Raw genomic sequence first — 8,989 nt, 5'->3', positions numbered from 1 at the left:
ATTCCCATTATTATATAAGGATCTAGCTTCTTCAAGTAGTAAAAGACAACACTGTTCCATTGTCCTGAGACCTGGAGTCTTCATTCATTTCTGGCCTCAGCTCTTTATAGAGAAAGAGATCGTGCTTGGCTCTCATGCCTTCTTGAACTGTGAGAGCACATACATCAATAATGTACTCAAAAGGCTGCTTATGTTTATAAGTGAAATTGTTAAAGGAAGAATGGGTTAAGCTCATGCAATTAAAAGGACAGAAGTTTGTTTGTATCATGAAAATTCTGCTTAAGCCTAAGTCACAAGGGTTAGGGGGGGAAATGTCTTAAGCCTCACTGCAGCCAGCATCTGTAATGCACAAATGATCTCTGCATACATGCACAAAGGTTTTTGTGTGTGTGCACATGTGCGCATGTGTACATTTCTGTTACTGTGGGAAAATGAACTTACTGTCAGACACCCTATGTAATCTGACCACTCAGCTGATCAGTAGAACATTGTGGTAAACCACAGCTAAGCTTCAAATATCTTTTTTATAACACAGTTCCGGTAGGGCTGGATGGCACCTCTTGCATCACCTGCTCCTTCACCAAGACTGCCTTCCTTCCTCATCTTTTATCTTTTCTTCACTTCACCTTCAGAACAGATTACACACTCTTCTGATACCATTACAACAAAGGCACATCACTCTATCACTGAGGAATAGATATAACATCTCAGTTGGGCTATAAGCTTGACAAAGGACACAACCGAGGCCACAGTCTGGAGTTTAGTTAGCAACAAAAGAAGGTTTTAAAACTAAAGTACAGTATACCCTGACTGAATAACAGGAAAGGTGGTACTGTAATTTGAGCAGGATTTAAGAAATTGCATCACATAAGAGCATCCAAACAAACACAACTCACATATATGATCGCTCAGCTCTTGGAAGATTTAATGGTGTATGCTTATGTTTAATATAACATTGCTGCTGTAAATAGATAAGGGAAAATAATATACATAAGAATAAATTTAAAAGAATAATGACTTATTTGAGAAAATGAAATAATTTGAGATTATTTGAATAATGATTAATTTTAAAATTAGTTGCTCATGAAACTTTAGGAAAATTGTTTTTCAATATACAGTTATGTATGGAAGCGATGATTGGATGTTATATTGTTTATGAGAAGTGGGAAACGTGGGCCCAGGAGCCAAATGAAGCCCTCCAGGCCTCTCTCTCTGGACCTTAGGTCTCCCCCTAGGCCACATCCCCTTCCCAGAAATATCTCTCTCAATGGCTATTGTAGCAATAACTTCCCAACAGTAGTGCCACTGCATCTTATTGGGAGGAGTTCGGCGGTGGCAGGGCTGAAGCTGTGCAAGCTTACCAGCAAGAATGCCAAACTGACTGTTGGTGAGAACCCATGTGACCCCAACCTTGCCACCACATCCCCCTCCCAGGAAGCAGCAGTGATGCCACTGCTGGGAGACTACTGCTTAGGCTCCACCCACCTGGGTGAGCCACGCCTGGCCACAATCCCTCTCCCAGGCCACACCCCTTCATACCTACTTGAAGTGCTATTGCATAGCAAGAATGTGTCCCTGAACTGTGATAATGCCTCTTGGTTGCCTGGATGGATCATGGTGTGTGTGTGTACGTAGAAACCTCTGACTTGTGCATGGCTGCACAGTAGAATGTAACCTATGGTATAACAGTAAGAGTCGCATCCGTTGCTCCACCCACTTTTGTCTCTGGCCCTGCAATCGGCATTTGGCTCTCCATGAGGTAATGTGACCTTGGAGCTTAAAAAAAAGTTCCTCACCCCTGTTGTTTTTTATATGAGGAAATTTAGCATTAATTGTAAAAAAATGAGAAGATCTCCCATTCTGACCTGTTTGGACCAGATCAGATCTGTCGGTAGTCTGCCATACCCAAATCTAGACACATGGAAGCTCCAGCTCAGGGTCTCTGAAGTCAGTGACTTGAGCTGAAGCCTGTAGTGTAGCAAGCATTGCTCTGGCAACCAGGTTAAGACAGAAAACCAGGTTGTTAGTATTTACACAAGGCCTAGCCAATCCAGAGGTTTCAAAATGCCTGCGGTCAAAAGGAATAACTTTTCACACTTCTTCTGTGCCTGAAATGGGCTCAGAGGCCTGAGCATACACAATCCAGAGTCGCTCAGTAGGGATGGGAATAGGGATGGGGGAGAAATCCAATTTGGTTTGCATGTACAGGTGAACCCACCTAATTGCACTTTGTGAAACAATATGTGAACCGAAACACAACCATCCTATGAAATTCACACTTCTCTGAATTTTGCAGTGCATCTATTAGTAAAAATATATATAAATTATAAAAAAAAATTAGTACATTAGTAAAAATAACATACAAAAATGTATTGTATTAGGGAAAATTGCTTTGCAGATAGATGTATATTAGGCAAAACTGTATACAAAATGTGTATATTAGGAGAAAATTGCATTAAAATGCTGATGAACTTTCATGACGATGTTTTAAAAAGAAATTGAAAATGTGGAAATGTGAAGAACTGGAAACTGGAAAAATGAGAAACAGAGAAACTGAAACTGAGAGATTTGCCCATTCCTAGTTGGGGACCACCCTCAGAAGAAGTGATGGCTCTAGATTTTGGGAGGCCCTTGGACAAGGTGCTGTCACTGGGGGTCCCTCTTTGAGTGGTTCTACCTCCTCCCCATTGGACACCGCACTTTAAGAAGGATGCAGACAAACTAGAACAGGTTCAGAGGAAGGATGGTCAGGGGAATGGAAACAAAGCCCTATGAGAAGAGATTGAAAGAACTGGGCATGTTTAGCCTTGAGAAGAGTCTGAGGGGAGATATGATAGCACTGTTCAAGTACTTGAAAGGTTGCCACACGGAGGAAGGCCAAGATCTCTTCTCGATTGTCCCAGACTGCAAAACATGGAATAATGGGCTCAAGTTAGAGGAAGCCAGATTTTGGCTGAACATCAGGAAAAATTTCCTAACTGTTAGAGCAGTACAACAATGGAACCAATTACCAAGGGAGGTAGTGGGCTCTCCAACATTGGAGGCATTCAAGAGGCAGCTGGACAAGGTTGGACTTGATGGCCTTATAGAGCCCTTCCAACTCTGCTATGTTTCTATGATTCCATGACAGTAAGGAAGTGGAGCAGAAGGCCCAGATGGCCCTGAGAGTCAGCAGTGGGCCTCTGCAGGGATATAAGCATGAGAAAGTACAAGACAATGCCAGCTTCTGAGGTCAGCCCTGCTCAGATGTTCCCTGCCAGTCCCTAAGTAAAAGCTAAAATATGTGGTTCAGTTGGGACAGAGAATCACAATTCATATAACAGTGCAACTTTACGCCTGTCTGCTTATGGCACTTTACAAGGGGGGAGGGAAGAGAGAAGCAAATGAAGCTCTGAGAATCTTAGAGCTTTTCTCCTAGCATTACATTACGCCATCAGATATTCCACTGATTCAAAGCACTGCTCATCCGGAATAGAGACAAGTCAGTTACACAAAGCTGGCTGTACTCTCCCATTTCCAGCTTAGCCAACTTAATCACTGTGATGCTTAGTTCTCTAGTGTATCTTAACAGAATATAGGTCAGCTTTTGCTGGATTCATCTGCCTTGTAGGCTGGCTGTAGAACAATGACATACAACCCAATCTACACCCTGAATGCTTGAATTTTAATAACTGTGGTCAATGTGACTAACATCTGGATCCTCAACATATTTAATTGAAAATACATTTCACTGATTAAAGTGGGACTTGCTGCTAAGGGCCAAACTAGACATGATGACATTCACACAATTAGCATTATGTGGGTGGGTTTTTTTAAAGTAAATATCAGTCACAAAGCCCCTGATATGGATCATGACCACAGTGAGAGGCAAAGGGTTACAGTCCCCTTACCCTCTTTAACCAGGGTCACCATCTTATCCCTATTATCTTCTTTAACAACACACACACACACATTCATGCTGTTGTTAATGGTGTGCAGGGCTAGCCCAAGACATTTTGCTGCCTGTTGTGGTGCAGCCAATAGTGCTCCCCTCTTCAAATAATTGTGCATAGCACCCAGGGCCGGTTCTAAAAGGTGGTCAGGTGGGGCACTGACCCAAGGGCCCCTGGAGCTACAGGGGACCCCTCAGCAGCCCCTCTGCTCCCCTTCCACGATTCACAGCGATCCGCGCCCCCACCCCCCTACTTACCTGTCCCCTGCCTTTTAGTATTGCCCTTAATGAAGATGGCGGCTGCGGTTTCCCTAAAGTGCTGAAGCCCCTGCCACCATCTTAGTTGATGCCAGAGATGCACGCGCATAGCATGCACGCGTGCCATCAACAAAGATGGCGGCAGAGGCTTCATCCCCTTAGGGAAACCACAGCCACCATCTTGGTTAATGGCAATAGTAAAAGACAGGAGACAGGTAGGTGGGGGTGTGGGGTGGGCCACGCATGTGCGAATGCAAATGTGCATGCACACCAGGGCCCAGGGCAAGCTGATGCCCAAGGGCCCCGGCATGCCTGGAGCTGGCCCTCATAGCACCTAAGCTGGTCAAGTTATTTTAATGCCTGTGGCAGAAAATCCCACAAGCCCAAAAATACAACAGTGATAAATTAACAGTTTGCCACACTTTTATGACACCCACAATCTGATCCCTGAGGGAATTGCCCTATTCTGGTCAGTAGTAGGACCATCTTTGATTGTGTGAATAGTGTTGCATCTAGTTTGGCCATAGATAAGCATGGTTATAATAACTTGGTGTAAATCTGCTTAAAATCTAAGCATGTTGGTAAATGGAGAAGTTGTTCTTGCACAATGCTATAGTGAACGGAGGTTAAAACTTCATAATTAAAACTGCTCCAGCCAGCCAGCCCATGTCACTTTGGTACTTGAAGTAGAAACTCCAAATCGGCTGTAAAAATTAGTTGGCAGAAGACACAATTCACCAGAAAACTCTGTGCACAAGCCCCATTGCAAGAACGGGAGTTGCACAAAAACATATTAGTACTTACAGCCCAGTTCCTAAGCCTGTGACCTCAAGAACTAAGTGAGTTCAACAGGACTTTTTCCTGAGCTAATGTGCATAGCATTCCAGCCTGAAAAGGAATTATTTACATGAACGCAAACAAAGACACAGCCAGTCTTTGAAATTTGTACTTCTCTGAATTTTGCAATGCAGGTCTCCAGCCAAGTAATGTGTACAAGAATGCATATACTACGGTTAAGTATGCATAAAGTACATACTGTATATTAGTGAAAGGAATTTGCAAAAATGCGTTCTACTAGGGGAAAGTGCTTTGCAAAGTGTTGTATATTAGGTAAACGTACATACAAAAATGTGTATATTTGGAGAAATCTGCACCAAAATGCTAGTGAAATGTCATAAGGACTTTTCTTAAAGAAAGCAAGGTATCATGTGCCTTGTATTCAGGTTGCCTCCTAAGGCAGAAGGGACTCTACACAGCAGTGACAACATGGCAACAAATCACTGAGATGAGAGTTGGGCTCAGTTTGAGGTAGGCTGACCAGCAGCAACTAGAAGACCAGCACATACAAGTACATGTTCAAATTTCCCTAAAACATCCTTCCTACATCATAATCTGTTGTTATTGTTGTTATTTCTTGTTGGTCGCTTCTTACCCAAAGTTCTCCAAGCAACTTACAACACATTCAAAATATAAATATAAATACAGTAGGGGGAGGCCTGCTCACTTCACTCACTGACCCCCCCATGGTAGCCCCCTAGACCTTCCCCTTCCTACCCCATACAACTACTAAACCCACCTTTCACCTTCCCAAGCCCATTTCTGAATCCACTTCTGTTCTGCAGCCCTGCTTTGCACCTACTTTTTCACCTTCACACTCATGCCGCCGCCTCCCTTCCCTGTTTTTACAACCTCCCATCCCAGACACGCATGCATACACTTCCTTTCTGTCTTTCACAAACATACACATCCCTCCCCTGCAGACACACATGCATTCATCAGGGCCTTTTTAAGGGAGACACAGGGAACATTGGATGTGGAAGGGGGCACATCAACTTTGGCACTGCTGCATTGTTGCCAAGTGTTTTCTTTCAGAATCTCACTAACCTGTGCTCCAAAAACCTAATGGAAAAAAATCACAAAACAAACTCTATTGGTGGTAGTGTCCTTTTGTTATAAAGCATGAGCAAGATGGTTGCAGACACAGGCAGGGTTAATAGTAGCAACCCAACCCAACCATAGTCAGACTATTATATTTATATCATGCTTTTGTTCCTGTAAGAAATCCAAGGTATCTTACATGATCCTCCTCCTCTCCATTTTATCCTCACAACAACCCTGTGAGGCAAGTTAGGTTTACAGTCAGTGACTGGCCCAGTGAGCGTCAGGCCAAGCAGGAACTAGAACCTGGATTTTCCAAGTCTCAGTCCAACATTCTAATCAATACACCACTCTGACTGTGCATACTCTACAGGCCCAGGGTCCTCAATGCAGTGCCTAAAGACACCAGTGTGCTCAAAGAGACCTACCAGAGTGCCCTCCAGGGACTCTGCTCCCTTTATTACACAAGAAGATGCCCCACAAACTCTTGTCATCTGTTATGACTATGTTGTGGAAGCCTTAATGTAAAGATTGCCAATGATTCCAAAGAGAAAGTAGTACTTAAGTTAGAAGCAAATGCTTTGGTAAACAAAATGAAAACATCTGAGATATCTTTTATGGCAGTATTCTGGTATAAAGTCCTTCACAGATTTGACTGTCAGAACAATCCTACAAAAACCAGGACTTGATGTTGGTTCAGGGGGAAACAATGCTTTCTTCTGTCATCACCTTTATCCATGACATATGAACAGCTTCAAAGAATGTGAAGAAAAGGCAAAGAAACCGAATAATGAAGTGGAATCCACATATTCAGATGAAGATCAACAGCTCACAGCTTGGAGCTACAAATCAGTCTTCCCAATGAGTGTCATGAAAGGGCAGAAAGTTGTTGCCTATTGAATTTATTATTGGGCTGTATCTGACTGACTCATACTAAGAGTTGACCCATTGAAATCAGTGGAGTTGGCTAACGTAAGTCCATGGATTTCATTGGGTCTACTCTGAGTATGACTAAGCTGAATGCAACCCATTGGGCAAGTTTGGGTAACCTTTTGCCCACCAAGTGTTGCTGAACTACAATTCCCATCAGTCCCAGCAAACATGGCCAATAGCTTCTCCACACCTGCAGTAGGGTTATATCCAGCACTGTCACTGCAGAAGCAGAACAGAGTGCTGCTCATGTAACACAACTTGCCCTGTCCCTCCTGCCCCCTTCAGCCCTCACAATATGCTACAGAGGGTTCAGGGAGCCTGAACAGTTTTGGATGCAACTCCTTTTCTGCCCAGGAGGGAGAGAAGCACTTGTGACTTTTTCTGCCTCAGGTGCCAAAACAACTCAATCAGCCTGGGCATGCACCTTGACTTCTGGAGCCTCTTGCTGCTCTGGTTCAGGCAGCAAAAAAGTCTTGGGCTGGCCCTGAGTGCAATGTGCATGCGTTTACATAGCATACAGGATTTACACAACAAACTACACAATACCACAGTGCATATGCATATGTTATGACAGCATATCAGCAGCGAAAACAGCTCAGCAGAAATATTCTATTCGGGAAACTGGCCAGGAAGATAAAAATCCTGGTGAGCCTGTAAAATTCTGGCAACCTTACAACTCTAGAAAAGAGGGGATGGAGAGAAATTATGGGGAAGGTCTTGAAGAGAGTGAGGTATGTGCGTGCATGTATGTATCTGTGTGTGTGTGTGCGCGCGCGCGCGCACGCAACAGAGAAAGGCAGAAAATCAGACATGTCTACTCCATTGAGAGTATGTGAAATAATGGGTTAAATCGCAAAGGAAGTGTGTGGAATCTCTGCATGTGCACAATACTAAACGTTTGATGCCAGAGCTGCTGTCACTATATGCAGCAGTTAAGAGGATGTGGTCACATATATTAAGTCAATGGCAAAGTCAAAAGCAGAAATTGAGTAAGAAGGGACCAAGAGAAAGAAATTCAAAAAGAGCAGGGGAAACAGACAATGAGAAAAATTACAAAGAAATACTATTCTGCGAGAGATTGCATAGCTTTCAATTGTGCACTGTCCCAGGATATAGCTCCGTAAAGTCAGGCAAGACACTGCATGCATGGACAGGAGGAAATTACAACTTTAAAAGGGCTTAACTCTCAGGGACTCCTCGAATTTGCAGTTCTGTAAGGGAACTGGAGCTGCCTTTGAGGGGAACCAAAACAGTTTGAATTTAACTTTGGATGAAATCTGTAGTGCAAACGTGCCCTAAGGGGACCAAGGTATTATTCTTATAATCTTTTGTTTATTTAAAAATATGTGTGAAGTACAGCCATAACGCAGTTTAGAAATTACTTTAACAATAATAGTTTCCCCAGAAGGGAACTCTGAATCATTGTTCACAAGAGCCCCCTCGGATCTACAGGTCTCCCAGTTTCATAGTACTGAAACTGGTTTAAGTGTAGTTAGCTTCTTAGATAATTGGGCTTAGGTAGGCCTCTACCCATAAGAGGGAGTCCAGCAGCTTTCTGGGTCTAAGAGGAAGCATCAATCAGATGCTTCTGAGAAGCCTATAGGCAGGATATGACAGCAAAACCCCTCTCCCTCTAGCAAGGGTCAAGGGCCCACATTGCTGGCCCAACTGCCAATGTTGTAATGTCCACATGTTAGGAACAGGGATGGGGCCAAAAATTGATTCAGCTCACATAAGGCAAATCTATCTAATTTGTACTTGACCAAACGATACACAGACTGAAACACAGCCATCCTTCAAAATTTGCACTTCTCTGAATTTTGCAATGGAGTTCTTCCCTCAAGTACTGTGTACCAAAATGTATATACTGGCATAAAGTGTGCATAAAAATACATATATTGGTGGGAATAGAAATACAAAAATGCATTATATTAGGGAACATTGCTTTGCAGAAATGTGCGTATTTGGCAAAACTGCATACAAAAATAT

Source organism: Rhineura floridana, chromosome 7, assembly GCF_030035675.1.
Source record: "Rhineura floridana isolate rRhiFlo1 chromosome 7, rRhiFlo1.hap2, whole genome shotgun sequence".
Classification (NCBI taxonomy): domain Eukaryota; kingdom Metazoa; phylum Chordata; class Lepidosauria; order Squamata; family Rhineuridae; genus Rhineura; species Rhineura floridana.
This window is presented reverse-complemented; position numbering follows the sequence as displayed.